Genomic DNA, 17,152 nt, shown 5'->3' with positions numbered 1-17,152 from the left:
CGTATTTTATGATAAAGGGAGTTCTTCCTGAATTAGATTTAAACGGTATTAATTATGACTTTATTTAAATGCAATCTATTTTCTGCTTTGACGTAATGCATTGTTATTTATAAAACAATATGTAAGAATTTGTGTACTCACATGTTATATTCGATTAGCGAAATAAACATCAGTTAATGGCGTTGTACAAACGTAGGCATGGAAATTGTTTGAATAAAATTATGTAGGTAATAAGGAACAATAAATGTACGTAATACACAGGTTCACTTTGTGAAAATTCGGCGACTTTAATAAAATGTTAGTTTAGTAAAGAGTAAAATAGATAGCTTTCATAGCGTGACAGTTATTGGAGTAAAGATACCGATTTAATATTACGGCACACAATCAATCTTGATACTAAATACGTCATATAAAAAGAACAATGTTCATATAGACGTTAAGATACTTTTCGATCGATATGAATAATTAATATAAATCGTTGGTGCGTACTATAAGATTCGTATTTACTTAGCGTAAAGTGTGTTTGTAAGAGTTTGTGAGAGTTGTGAGACCTCCGGTAACTGCGTCAAACGGGCTAAGTCTCAGGGAAGTCGTCGTGTTTAAGAGTACGAGACGAGAAAGAAGTCAACATTGATGTTTTAGAACTTTTGCGCGGTAATTTGAATAACAGGGCAGTAAATACTAATTTCGGCTGTTCGCGCGATGGTGGCAAGTTACGCTTGCTGATAGTGGGAGTTTCAGTAGCGCACGAAGCTGCGAAACCTTAGTAGGAACGTAAGAGAGTCTTAGATTAATCTAGGCTGCTGTTGTTGCTGTTTCCAAGCTCAAGTTTTCCTCTAAGATCAAGGCGATGTTAGGTGTCCTCGAAGGAGAAACAGAGAGAAAAGATCGATAATATTCGTGATCAATACTCGTACAAATAATATCAACCGGTGAAATAAATATAAATAATGCTAAAATAAATTCTCAATTAATGACTTATAATATACATATATTGTAAAATCAGTATACATTTTTGCGAGAAAAATACAATACTGCTAAAAAATTTCAATAAATGGCAAAATTTGCAAAATAGACAAAAAATAGTTTTCACATTAAATATTTATTAAACAAAATGTCTTAAAACTGCAAATGTGAATACACAACTGAGTAACGGAAGCTTCAATGAAGTAACAAGCTGGATTTTACAATTAGTAGAGAAGAAGGTGGTACTATGGTCAATGTATATATTGTGGTCTCCCCTAATATCTTCGCTATTATATAACGAATCCTAATGATTACTTATGGAATTATTAGTAGCTCGCCGTTACACTATAACGCTAATATTACCAATACTCAACAATCAGTACTTGTTATAACGCATTTTTACTTTCAAGTATTTCGAAACGTTTCTGAGGTACACTTTAGCATTTAATTATACCTACTTCCCCCCTGATTTTTCTTAAACTTAAGCATATTATCACATGAATATATGTATTTTTGAGTACGTTATTACTTAGGATATTTGCTATTTAACATTTTATTTGATTGTATATATTTTGAGTTATATAAATTTAAACAATACCATAGCATTTTGCTAATGTGGATATTCTTCTAAGGATATTGATTACTCACGACCTCTTTTTTGAGATTTTCATATTAAAATAATTATTTAATAATCGATTGTAACTCTACTATTAATCTATAGTTCATATATTATGTGTACTATTTTTAGTACTGAGCAGCTTATATGCAGAAGTTATGTGAATGTATATACATTCATTTGCATATACGTATTTTAAAATGATTTTCTTTTTTGTTTATTTTGTAACCAAATACTGTTTTCTAAACAAAACTAATATTTTAAGACTATTTTTATGGAAGGAGTAATGGTCACATTACCATTTTTTTCGTCGAGTCATTATGCAATGTCGAGTCATTACAATTTTCGCAATGGTTAACGAGATATTAATTACTAAATATCCTTGAATATTGGTTTTTAATAATTTTTTACTCAAATATTATCAACTTTACAGAAAAACAGCAAGAGACAAAAATTGTTGATTTTCTTCTCATAAAGTTCTAAAAATTTTTTTAGAATTTTTTCATACCATATTTTCTCATGTTGATAAAAATAAGAAAATGCAATACTAAAAAGTTGATAAAAAATTTTGAAAACATTCTTAGAGTTCTATGAGAAGAAAATAAATGATTTTTGCCTGTTACAGTTTTCCTGTAAAGTTAATAGTATTTGAGTAAAAAATTATTGAAGACTAATATATTCCGCAATTTTTAGTAATTAACACCTTGTTAACTATTGCGAAAATTGCAAAATGCTGATTTTCTTACTCCTTAAGTCTTACGTCTTAAGTTTTTTATGTGCTAGGACCTTTAGTTAAGTCGACACGTACCGTGACTTTATATTTTTAATAAAATTGATATTATCTGTCACCTAATTTTTGCTCGTTTAATATTTGACCTTGATTTAATGTTAATTGCTTAAAAAATCTTTTCTTTATTATAAATTGATATATTTAAATATTATTATATTTGAAGCTTTAGTATCTTAAAATATTATATAATATTACTTTTCAGAAACGAATATCGACCATACAATTAAAAAATTATCCATTGAAAAAAGAATTCTGTTATATTGATTGGGATAGATCGGCTTTTTTGCAATTGTAAAGTTCTTGCGAACACCTATTTACCACTTTAGCAAATTACTTCAACAATTAAAAATAATGAATTTAAGATAGGAATTATGTTCAAGATAGTCATGAATTTGTGCATGTGACATTCCTCTCTATAAGGTAACTAGGAAATTACCTTTTCTTTGCCAAATGTAAATTTTCTGACAATTGTTGGATGGTCTGCATAAATTTATATATAGTATCTCAAACTATCGTATCATTAACTTATTTTCTTGAATTAATATTTCGTAATTTTCATTTAGATTACATATCCAACAATGAACTATTAGTCATCGTGAGATTTGAATAAGAATCTCGGTAAAGTATATCGCAGTTATCTAAGGTGCCACTTTGTTTTAACACGATTTTTTTTTACTTCATCGAACTCGATTCACCCCAGACCCGTTCATATGAACATATATTTTCGAATTATCGACAGCCGAGCCACGCGACAAATTGTGCCAGAGTGCCCCCCTGCTGATCGCCGACAAGTTTAATAGGTTGTGAAATCATTCTGAAAAATAGTATCGGTCCCAGTGGAACAGGATGATCTCTGACGTATTATTTTGCGGCTACAGATTTTGAATGTCCTGTCAAGTTTTTATGTGAAAGGTGAAAATATTTCTGTTGATACAGGCGGCGATTTAAGACATGACTCTCGAGAATTTATTATATATGGTATATGAATAGATTTCTCTACAGAGAGAGGTATTGTATATGACAAAGATAATTGCAGTATACATAATAAACATATGCAAATCATTTAGTTCGTATTTCCTAACGAAAAATCGATTTAAACTTGTAGCTAAAGGAAGGCACAGTTATTTATGTTTTACGTTTTACACTTTTAAAATAAACGAATAAAAGGTATAATATATACAGTACCTATAATAAAAGGTCTTTATAGAAATACAGATAATACACAGATAAGCTGTAAAATGACACATTTAATTATGATTCTTTTTAAAGTATATGCACATGTGAACTAGTCTCTCGAATATTTGTGGCTGTTATTTTACAGGTAGTGAATATGAACTGATGCATGTGTATCGCAGGTCAATAGAAACTGGATGTGTAAAACGGATAATGGAAATCGAAAGACAAGCAATGGTTAGGATATAACAGTAACCGTTTGATGCAATATGGAAATGACAGGGGATCATGTATGTTATTTGCCTACTCCAAATATATTAGTGTATTCATATCAATGAGTTGAATGTAATTTCATCTCATTGTGATAAAAGTGATATATGTATATACTATATTATATTAAAGCATCTCTCTCTCTCTCTCTCTCTCTCTCTCTCTCTCTCTCTCTCGATTCTTTATATATTGAGATATTATTTTTCTCTGATGTTATTTTTATTATTTTTTACGTTATAAGTATTTTGGTGTTATAGATACTATTTTTTCTTTATTCTCTTTATTTGATATCTAAGTAAATGTGACACTAGTTTCCAAGTCAGGTTTTCAAAATACCTAAGTGAGGTATAATATCTAAAAAATTGCTTTTCTGATGATATTTGATACTTTTTTTTTGTAAAGAAGGTTATTTTAAATTTCATCGTTAACGTTATTTTTAATTTCATTGTCATAAGTGAAAAAATCTTTTATAAAATGGCTAAAAAGTAAGATATTGAAAGAAAAGAAATGCATTTTATAGGGGATGAACAATATATTAGTGACTTCTGATTAGAATTTCAAAATAATGTTAACCTTTTTTTTAACAAAGTGACAAATATTGGAAAAAACCATTTTTTGCACATTAAATCTCAATTATTTTGGAAATCTGATATGCTAATTTGATTTGCGGGATCATTTTTAGCATCCAAAAGTTTATAAAATATACTTTGTTACACTAGTTTACAAAAAAAAAACATTTTTACTAGCATAACTTATATATACTTTTATGTCTATAAAATAAATTTTATAATAAAAAATTGAATATTTTATAAATTTTCACTCGCTTTCCCATAATAAAATTTGTATATTAATATACAGGAATAAAAAGCTTAAAATTGAAAATTATGTGTTCTGCAGGTCTGCGATTATCTGAGTGTGACATTTTCCAACTTTGATGAAATTTATATATCGATATTATATTAAATTTAAGTGTTAAAAATTGTATGAGAACAAAGATCATGTCTATTTGTTTTAACTTCGATAATTTATAAATATTTAAAAACTAAAATAATTTTTATTTTAAAAAAGGAGCGAAAATTTAGAGAGTAAATTGAGATTGAACACCGTTCAATCTTCAATTTTTACTTGAAAGACGAAATTGGTGTTTTACTGATTAAACGCGACTTACATGCATACGATTTACAATACGTGTATACATACGATTTACAAAACATTGACACATTATTATATACTACTACATCCTATCGCACGTATTTACATAATTTTTTACATAACGTATTCTTTCAAATTAAGCTTATAACGATTAAACATTATTCATTTATTTATTTTATACGGCTCTGTCTTCATTTCGCTCATATAACCTGCATAACTTTTTCACGAAGGAAATGTTTCGATAAATTGACATTTTGGTTACTATATTGAAGTGTAAAAGTCGATAAGAAAATTTGTAATTTTTTATTTTTTCCTATTTTTGGTACAAAATAAACCAATGTCGTAAACATTAATATGTGTATTTTAATGGTGGAAGAGGAATTTTAATATGAATGCATTTAACAAAAAGCTCGTGTAATTTGCTAAACAATAAAATAAATAATGAGCTATGAAAACGAGCAATATAATATTTAATATTTGTTACTATATTTCTACTACATTCATTCGATTTGATGTCTAAAACGTTTTGACTTTTACTTATCCGGGAAAAAATGTTATATAAATGGATATTTTTTATATAATTATATATAATTTTATTAATACAATTTTATATAATTATATACAATTATATGTATATAATTATATATGAAACATTTTTTCCCGGGTAGTCTTCTTCAGTTATTCGATCTAACCTCGGATCTAATATAAAATGTTTCCCTACCATGCAACTATACTAATTAATTGCTGAACATTAATTGAATACGCTTTTATGAACGTCATTTTATTTTTAGTAACAATCACCATTATTATCGATATTATGCGCTTACTGAGACCATGTGTATTTGAGCTTCCAAATTGTCCTTGATATCAGGGTGGAATGAAGACCGAGTATTCAAATAGTATCTACATATATATTTATGTCATGTGGTTGAAATATATAAAAAATAAATTCTTCGGTCAATGATGGAATTCTTTATAAGTCAATTGTTTTTCTAATTTATATGTCCGTTTTTATGTAAAATAATGAAAGTTGCATTATATTTTCCTCTGGCTGTTTATTCGTATTTATTTAGATATCAAATCAAATGAATGTAGTAGAAATATAGTAATAAATATCAGATATTATATTGCTTGTTTACATATAGCCTCATTATGTATTCTGTTGTTTAGGAATTTTAATGTTATAATTCAATACGAAGTATGTCTTATTTAAGTATGTACAAAAATGGTATTTTCTTTTGGGGAAAAGAGACAACTGTAGAATTCCTTTTAATACGAGAAATCATTTTAAATTGTCAATATCGTTCATAATTATATACTCTCTGTAGTAAAAAATAATTTACTAATACTCTAGGTACGCATGCAAACGAAATCATATGCAAGTTTCTAATCTATTCTGAATATTATATATCTCGTCCTTCATATAAATAATCTCGTCAAAAATGTTAATTAGAAGTTAATTATACAAGTTTAATTGTAATCATTTCCTTTTTGTCTCTTTTTGTTTTATCCACGTCTGTATTTTATCATTTACCGTACAAGGTCGGATCATTAGTGACCGAGCGATTCCTGTTCGTGCAAGTTTCTTTGAATGTTTCGGTAATTATAAATTATACTACATTTTATTATTTTCCAAAATAAAGTTCCAATATTTATTCTAGAAAGTATGTTGGTGAATTTTTAGAAATTTTTTAAACTATTCTGAATGAGTGAAAAAACGGACGAATTCTAGTGACCCAATTTGTACGGATGAGGCATCAAATTGTACCTTGTATTGTAAGGGTTATAGGTATAGGTAGTCATCCATCTCGTAAATTGAGATACCAAGGATATACATCGGTCATGTTTCATCCACGAATCCTGAATTAGAAGACGTGTGGAAGAGAGAATTAATCGGTCTATAAATCTGTTTCTCGGACACTCGTTTCACGAACACGATGGATTAACGATCTCCTGTGTATCGAGAAAGCGTTAAAAAGTTCATCCAGATATGACTGTATTCGATCGCGAACGAAGCGCATGCTGTTACACAGTATAACGATAACGATTCGATATCTATCTATACGTTCTTTTCAGTCGCGAAATATTTGTTGCGCTACAATGAATTTGTTAACTTTCCAGTCATTAGTTCGCGCTATGGTACGTTAAACTAGGAGGCGCATATTCTTCTAAGAAAACTGCCATTTCAAGATTGGATCACAGTATAAATTAACGGAGCTTGTAGCCATGAGCTATTGAAATATCAAAAATGTATTATATTTGAACGATGTAATTTAGAAAGAATTAAATTATTTCATAAAATCGTTTTCATTCACGTTACGTTTTAATATTTAAATATGAAATTTAGGCTGAAAAATGTGTATTAAAATTAATAAAATAAATTATAAACAAATAACTTATAAACTCCTTATAATTAATATAATAATAAACATCAAATACAATTAAAAATCATGAGGATGCATCACAATCATGAGTTTGACTTGGAAAATGTGCGGGTTTTGGATATACCTACTGAGAGACTCTATAATTATAATAAACGCTGAATGTCTAACAAGTAAACTTACCTTTCCGTAACTCGCCGAATTTAATGAAACTTGGTACATTTGTAGAGCAGATGAAAATAATAGACACGTATTTTTTTATGTCGGCAGTGGTGCAGATTTAAGGATGCAAACTATCCTTATAGTGACAAGCACGAGTACCTAATTTCTTTTAGTAGTATTTTAGCTCACTCTATTACAGCTACTTCTGAATTTTAAAGATGATAAAGGGTTTTCATGTTTCCTGAAAGCAAATTCGGTGTAAAAAATGTAGAATTCAAAATGGCAAACCCAATATGGCGACCTGTTGAAAGAGTCTTGAACAATCTTATCTGGCTCTTTGCCGAATCCAGGAATAACTGACGAAGAGATGGCAAGAGTCTATCCTCATTTCGTTTTCTTTGCTTTTATTTTTTATTATATCTTTATATTTTTTGTTTTTATCATTTTTATATATTTTTACAATTTTTCCATTTTTTGTATACAGTTACGCCACTTCTTACCTATATCTAATTTTTTAGTTTTTATTCTATGTTTTTTTTATGTTTTTATTTGGATTGATGTGTAATAATATAGCAGTCATATGGTACGCTTGGTGTACAAAATCTTTGTGCATACAAGAATTTTTTTTTAATATCATTTCTATAAAAAGTAGATATATAGAATAAAAACTAAAATAATAGACATAGGTAAGAAGTGGCGTAACTGTAAACAAAAAATGGAAAAATTTGTAAAAATAAAAAAAATTTTTTAAACGAAAAAAATAATAAAAAACGAAAGCAAAAAATAAAATGGGGACTCTCGCCACCTCCTCGTCGATTATTCGGCAGAGAACGAGATAAGATTATTGTTTCTTTTTCAGCAGGTCGCCATATTGGGTCTGCTATTTTAAATTCTGTATTTTTTACACCGGATTTGCTTTCAGGAAATATGAAAGTCTCTTATTATTTTTAAAATTCAGAAGTAGCTGTAATAGAGTGAGCTAAAATGCAAGAAATTAGGTGAAAGCTTAAACTATGCTTAAATAGAGATACTCAACAAAGTATAAATTAATATGTATTTGTTTTTTAAATTAACCGAAATGTTCTTTGTTCTTACTTCTTACTTACTGACTCGCTATACTAGTTTGTCTGATTGTATGTTTAACGAACATGACACGTTTCGATTTTTTAATTACTTGCAGTTTTAATAATGTGACCGTGGCTTGGAATTGAGTTATTTACTATACTAATTTTCACGTTTTTGTACTTGATGCGATCGCTGTTCGGTTCAGATTATACAGTTGAAAAATTTACATTTGTCTCTCTGACGGGTTGCAATTTTTTAATAAAAATTTTTTTAGCTTGAAGTTTATTCCGTTACCACCCAACTATGCAATTGCATTGGACAATATTCATCAATGTTAAGGATGACTCTTGCCTCGCAGTGGCCACTGCAGACATGCAACATAACTTTGTTAAATTCTAATTCTGCGATATGTAATTCCGACATACATGTGGATTGTTACAGATCCATATTAGTCTTAAACGTTTTTACTAAGATTTTTTCTGCTGAGGATGGCTCAAATATGAACTGAAACGTACAGGTTTTTTTAATTTTATTGCGCAATTTACATTTTTGGCGCCAACTCCTAATGTCTTGTTAATTGTATTTGGTAAAAAATATGTATTGTATATACGGAAAAAACAATTTTGCTGGAGTATCTAACCATATTTAGCTATAGATACAAAACCTGAAAATAATTTCATCGAAAATTACAATAACTACATAAAAATGTAAAGCGTGAGCAATGTCACAAAAAGTTTTGACGTTTTGATAGACTAATAATTTGAGCGTCCTTCATAATTATTTTGATGGTCCAATAAAATTATTTTCAGATTTGTATTTAGTTAAATTTTTAGAAGACACTTCAGCAAAATTGTCCTTGTCGTATAAAAATTTACGATATTATTAGACACTAGATTCGTTTTGACCAAATAAGACTCTTTTGATTTATTTGTATTATTCACACATCGGTTTATTTTTATTATTAAATATTATTTAAATTGTTGAGGTTGATATATTTTCCAACACCGAAGAGAAAGTAATGATTCATTTTGCCAGAATATGTTTTTATTATTTTCAGGCATGAAATTACTATAACTCTGCCCGAAGACATTGAAACATCTTGATCTGATTCTGCGCTATTCAACAATATCTATGTTGAATGTATAAGTAACAGATTTTAATGGTCATACTCATGGTTATCATCTGCAGTGACGAAAAAAGTATTTGGAGATGAAAAGAGAAAAGAAAAGAAAAAAAAGAAAAAGGAAGAAAGGAAATAGAGTCTGTGTTTAATTACTGCAGCATATCTGACTCGTTGAATAGTGCCGCTCGCCACTTACGATACTTCTATCTAGTTGCCGTCTTGTGGCCTGTTTTCTTTTTATTTCGCGATCCATGACCGGTACCTAAATTATAAGCGCGTAACAGTGCAGTCGGATAAAGCGCAATTTTGGAGAGTCCGTGCTGTGTGCGGGATATAGCGTGCACGGTGAAACTTTGTTGCGAGAGTTGAATTATCGCGTGAACTTGCTCCGCTGCGCGGCGGAGACTACTCCGTAACGATGGAGGAGACGTAACAACGTAATGGAATATTTAATCTCTTTTTGACTAAATTATTTAAATTCAGGAAGCAATTTCTTTCCTGTTGACGCGTAGGGTACGATTTGCATAATACATTCGCGGTTAATTGGATCCGCTGAAAAATTTACCTTTTGTTTAACAAGATTGTTGCGCGGCTAACAAGCGCCGGTAATTTTACAAGCGATTGCTCGGTCTAACCGAGCATCGCGTGTATGAAATTTTGTTACAAGAGTTTCATTACCAGGCCCAGGCTCGCTCGCTAGTGTGCTATTCGAATATCTAACTTCTTTATTATTTAAATTTTAGTTGCAACTTTTGTCGACTGATGCATATAAAATTGTTCTTTTAATGCCTTATAGCTATTTGAAGTAAAATTAAATATAAGTGAATACATAAGCAATAAAAATAAATACCTTGTTAAATTTGCGGTTAAATTTGAAGTCAGATTCTAGCAAAAAATGATCGTGGAAAAATTAATAATTTTATAGATGTAGATAGTAATATATTATTACTTATATGAAAGCGCGATATTATTTTTATATAATTTCTAAAATATCTAGATTGAGGATTACTGAAACATCTTAATTAAGTTTCGAATAAATTTTTGAGAAAATATATTAAGAGACTTGCGTATTATTAACAAATATGCACGTTACATATTCTTTATAAATTGAACTGTATATTCCTAGTATATTCCAAGTATATTCCGGGTATATTACGTATAGGATCAGATCTGTGTTTCTTAGAGAAAACGTATTATCTTTGCGAGACTATAACAATATTTCAACAAAAAACGTATTGTAACAAATATATACGATTCCAATTACGAGTACATATTGCTTTAGTTACCATCTGACTGATGCATCTCAGATTATATATATGGGGAAAGTTGAATTTGCCTGCGATTTTGTGAAATTCACACCTCAGTGTATATATATATCTGCAGTTGGAACTTCGCCGCGAGTGTTGAATCACCACCTGTGTGTACCTGTATACACCGGTCGGTTACGTGTCTGTATGTTTAATATGCTTGGACGCACAGCCATTATCGCGCTGCGCTTTGAATATTTTATGGGAAGCGTCATTCACGTACACAGGCTCAACAGGGCGCAAGTGCACGCATGGACAGATTCACGCCTACCTGCAGTGTAATAACGAACATAAGCGTTAATCCTTCATTTTGATTACGTGGGACTAGCTTAGATTCGCATTGTTAATTGTTAACAGCATTTTGGCAGAATATACGTATAATAATCTGCATGCTCGGTTTTACGATTATCCTCTTAAATTTGATTTATTCTCTGTCTGCGCCGCAGTCGATATTGTACGAAGTTGTGGGATTGCGATAGAAATGTTGTTACTGTACATTTTTTAGTTTAATAAAGTATCAACTTTATAGAAATAAAACTTTATAGAAAAATATAAATATAAAACTTTATGGAAATATACCATTCTATTTTAGTTGTAGTTGTTTTTTTGTTATTTTTATAATTTCATTTATGGCTATCTCTTTTATCTATGATAGTATGAGTGATAAAATACAGAGAGTTGAGTGTTTTTCAACGTTGTAATATAGAACATAATTTCTATCCATTTTTTTATTGCGTTTAAATAATAAATTGGATTTATGCTAGTAAATTAAATAAATCAATTATATTACTTAACTTGTCATACTTGATACATTATTCAAATTTAATTAACGACAGACGAGAGTAAAATGTTTTAAATTGCTTTTTCAGAGCCCGCGAACAGCTTTTTTGTATCTTTAGTTTGTAACGAAAATGCTAAATACGATGTAAAGGAAAACTATATAACAGGAGAATAAAGATTCGCCTGTGTCTGGGCAACGTCGATCTGGTAAGAAAAAGATTTAACCCCAAAGTTAAGGAGTACTCTAGAACACCGACTGGAAAGGCAGACGCTTCGCTATGGTTACACCGCCAAAAGAGGACAAAGTAATAAAGTTGATGGTAGCGACGGAGAAAGGAAAGAAGGGAGCGAATGATGAAGAAAAAGAAAGAAGAAGTAATGAAATGGAAAAGTTTCACACCGTGCCTCCTTTTACTTGTAATGGTCGGTAAACGAATTAAAGAGCCAGGAATCTTCATCGTCACGGGTTGGAAGTAACTCGTAACGAGAGTATTTTTAGATTTCTCCAGGCGAACCAGGCGAGTAAGTGTATATACTAGCATCGATCCGTGTTTCGCGAAGACATCGATACCTCCTTTGAAAATATCTTAGCTTTTCGCCGTTCACGAAGTTTCCTCTTTGTTCAGATTGAAATGCTGAGCTAGTTTGTTGCCGCGGGATACTAATTTAAGCATTTCCGTTTCTGTAATATCGATTGACGATCTTTTATCTTTCATTTCCCATTCCTCTCAGAAATAAGAATATTTTTCTCTCAGAAAATGTTTTAAATTTTTTTACGATTGAAGATAGCTATATATTTTTTAATGCGAAAACTGTTAAAGAAAAAATTAAAGGAAATAGAATAAAATAATTGGTTTGATAGAGCTAAATATTTGTATTAAACTTAAAATATTTTTTTTCGAAAGCTTTTTGATTCAAATATTATTGATTTTATATCATCTTTCCAAGACGCCTATGGGCATCAAATTATTAAGTTACTAGTCAGTTTAATTTGTGATTAACACGATCTGGTTAACGGCCAATAAACGAGTAAAGAAGGATTTTTTTAAAATTAAGATAATGTTTAAATAGAGGTCCACAGTATTCGCAAAACGTTTTGTATTCACAGAATCTTCATCAGTTGCAATAAAAAATATAAGAGTATGAAAAGGTTTGCATAATTTATATCGGAGTTTAACAATATATATTTGAATATGATCGGAATAGAATTCCTCAAGGAGGCACAATTGAACCGCTGATACTATTTCCTCGCAGTTATAATAAACTTTTAGGGATTTGCACTTCAAGATTGAAAAATCAATTCGGCGTGCAATTTAAATGATTACATAGGTAATACATAAATTGACACTCAATTATTTATATACACTTAAGATCCAGATCGTTAAAGGCATTTATTCCTTATTAGTTGTGTATTCACATGTACGGTCCTAAGACACTCCTTGTTTAATATTGTTTAAATATTGATTAGAGGTATATTTTAATAACTTTTTATCATAAGAACAGAAAAAAGCAGACACAGAATATTTATATACTTTGACTGTATTATATTTAGAAGATGTTTGTTGATTACATTTGCATTTTTTGTCTTATCTAATATCATATATGGACGTTAATTATTATACAGAATTTGTTGTTATCGACAAATTAATAAATTCATTAAATTATCAATAAAAAGTGACATTATTTAGCGAATGGTCGAACACATTAGAATTTTCATGAATTGTATTTGGAGATTGGATAAATGAATTTATCCAATCTTTCTCTGTCGTACTATTACACATGGCCCTTCTGTAAGTGGTAACTACCCGGTGCAATAAATTTGACGAACTTGTATTCGATTAACGCACGCGCGCGACTCGCTATGTAACTTTGATGGTATTCAAGCTGTCGGGGAAGTGGAAAGTTACACTACTTCCACTTAACGCATTATGCGGTTATCGTCGGGCCACGAGCTTCAAAGTGCTCAACGTCTGTTGAGTATGAGTCTGTGTGTACATACATTACTTTACATTAAACACTTCTGAGTCTGCTGTGGTAGCAATTAAAGAAAAGATCGCTAAGCGAAATATGGATTACGTCTAGCGATTATGTAAGTGCGAATAAAAACGACAGCTTATTCGGAATAAATAATTTTGAGTTGATCATTTTAAATGTATTCTAACAGAGATGGAATTTAATTGTTATTGCCGTGATAATGATAATTTTGCGGAAAGAACGATTTTGTTGAAGTATCTAAAAATTTAACTAAATGTAGATCTGAAAATAATTTTGTTTGGACCATCAAAATAATTACATAGAACGCTTAATTAAGCTGGTTGCTAGAATACCTATTAAAATTTTTTGCAGTTTAAAATTTTTTGTCATCAACGTTTAAGCATTCTATACAATTATTTTGATGGTTCAATAAAATTGTTTTTAGATCTGTATCTAGCTAAATTTTTAGATACTTTAGCAAACCATTCTTTTCGTATGTTCTTTTGCTCATGCTATCTGTGGCATGTTGCATGCATAAGCAATGCGCGGCGTTTACAGTATTTATCGATAGAAAAACATTTTGAAAAATATTTTCAATGTGATTCAAGTTACATAAAATAGGGATTATAGCCATGCAATCTTCATGTAGGAATAACTTTTGCGCAAATAGACAGAGCCATTTACTTCCTAGCACTCCTACTCACTTTCTTCAACGCGTTTGTACGTGGTTCCGTTTATTCTCGCGGTATTCCTCTTCTCATTTCCCGTTATGTTCCTTCCGCATTGTGAGGTACGATCGTTGGGTTTTCCTTCCTATCCCGGTAACCGTACACACCGACAGATTCACACGCAGTTGAACACGGCGTGTTTCCGCGTTAGCCAACCGGCTGGCTGACACTGAGGGGGATTCGCGGTACTGTATATTTACCGAATCAAACCAACCCTACGACTTTTATTCGGGGATTTTTGTAGTATCGGGCCACTGACGAACGCCAGTGGTGGATCAAGCCACCGACACGGGTACGTCGAGCAATCGCGCGGAAATCGAAAACCTATTCAATATATCGGGGCGCTGCCGCCGAGCCTGCTTCGTTCTCGCAGTGTTAACGGTTTGTGATAGAACAGGATTCCGGTAGAATTTAGTTGTAATACGCCAAATATGAGACGCATGTATCTAATAGTTGTATTTGCCGCAAATTAATGGAACTCAATTCAAATGATACGCGGAATATCAACTCGTACAAGCGCTCCAATTTTTCATTTTTTTTCCGCCATACATTTTACTTTTTCAATGTAGTACGTATAATAGTTTTTGCTATTGTAGAAAGCTAGATTATCTGTTCTCACTGCAATTTTATAATCTTTCGTATTTAAATGTAATCTTTAAAATGTAAAATTGATCATAAAAGTTTTTATATATTTTAAAACACGACAATTAACTCAATTTGAAATTGTATATTGAACAGGTATGTATATTTTTTTATACCTAATTAGTTCTTGAAAATATTTTTTATTGTAGTAAAAGAAGACAACTTGTATTTTAATAGATATTATAATAGTGTTATCTTATGACTTAAACATTTGCATACATCAGTTATCTAGTTAGAGTAACCGAATATATCTTGTAGGCTTTTCTAAGATCCAAGTTCTACTTATATGCGTCTGGAACATACAATTTAATAAGTTAATTTGGCATTAGATCAACGCTCTGAAGTTCCTGGTTTCTGTTCAAGCCAAATTGTGCAGTCGTATAAAATTGAATAATTAATTAATTAATGTTGGTGAAAATTTATAGCAATTTCATGTAAAATGCTAGGTAATCCGAGAATACAGTTTTGAAATAGTGGATCAAATTACTTTTTAGATTATTTTTTTATTTAATAATAAACGATTTATTAAGACCATATATGTAAATACACAACAAGTAAGAATTTAATATTTACTATAGAAGCTGGATCTTGCACGAAGAAAAAAGATTTGCTATAAACGCAAAAGGGATTACAAAATGTATCAAATTTTTTTGCTGTTTATAGCCAACAAATTTGCATATTTAACAAATATTTTACATTTGACGCAAACAATCTTTTATAACGAATAAAAAAGATATTGCACATTAATTTGTATTTGTTACTAATATAATTATAATTATGACAACATACATTTGTCCACGTTTTGCATTTCAATTTCGAATTTTTGCACGCTTGTAAGTAGGGCTCTCTCATTGATGAAGTTCTCAATTAGGTCAAAGCCGATGCGGCGCGAGTAAAGGAGAAGTAGAAGCAAATAATACATTTATTTGTGTAAAAGTTGATAATTTGTTAGATCCGTTACCATTATCTATTAAACCTTGCTGTTCACGAAACGTTGGCATTATCAATGGATAATGACACAGCGATAACCTGCAAACCTTCTGACATCTCTGAAATAATGATCTGTGAAAGTATTGTATTATATTTTATTGTAAATATGTGTTTCATGTTTTATGTATTGCAAATTCTATTAATATACATGTAGTACCTAATAAAAAGAAGGAATTCCATTTTACTTCATTTTAATTAATTAATTTAATCTCATCTTAATCTTTATCTCCAAATATTATATGCAATTATATATCTTTTGCTTATTTAACAAATATATTTATTTTTATTGCAACTGCAGCAAATTGATTGCTGGATTAACAAATATAAGTCGACAAATTTTATTTATTACACCTGTAAATAATTTTGTGATCCCTATATTCGCAAATGGAATTTGCCGTTACAGCAAGGAATTAGCGATCATAGCAAACTTTTTCTCTCCGTGTAGATGCTTTTTAAATAATTTCTATGTGAATTTATATACTAAATACGTAGTAATTTGCGCGCCGAAATGATTTTTTGAACTTATAAACGCAATTAAACCACTATAGTAATATCACAAATTAAATTATTTTTTATTTAATTTGTCGGAAATATTATATCTAGTTCTTATTTAAAAATAACCACTGACCCATATAGCATATTAATGTTAAATTAACATCTCAGAAACGTTGAATTGCAACATTGCGAAATGTAGATTTAAACATTCACATTTTATCATTTTAACAAGTCTTAGCAAAATTTTTTCAACGTTCTCTATTGTATGAGAATGTTATTTTTACGTTAACAATCAGTAAATCATAATAAAAAAAAAAATCAGAAAAATCAACATAGATTCATTCAACGTTGAAGAAACGTTCGCACTTAATGTTGAATCAACATCTCAGAATCGTTGAATTGTAACATTGCAACGTTCTGTGTCATATGGCATGCGAATCGTTTTCTATTTTTAAACGCTGTAGTTTCTTGAAGGTGACTTTATGAGAAACAACTTTATTTTAGTAAAAAGTTTTCCAATTTCCGGCTCTGCGCTATT

The sequence above is a fragment of the Mycetomoellerius zeteki genome, unplaced genomic scaffold, assembly GCF_001594055.1.
Source record: "Mycetomoellerius zeteki isolate Tzet28-1 unplaced genomic scaffold, Tzet1.0 scaffold1, whole genome shotgun sequence".
Taxonomy (NCBI): Eukaryota; Metazoa; Arthropoda; class Insecta; order Hymenoptera; family Formicidae; genus Mycetomoellerius; species Mycetomoellerius zeteki.
This window is presented reverse-complemented; position numbering follows the sequence as displayed.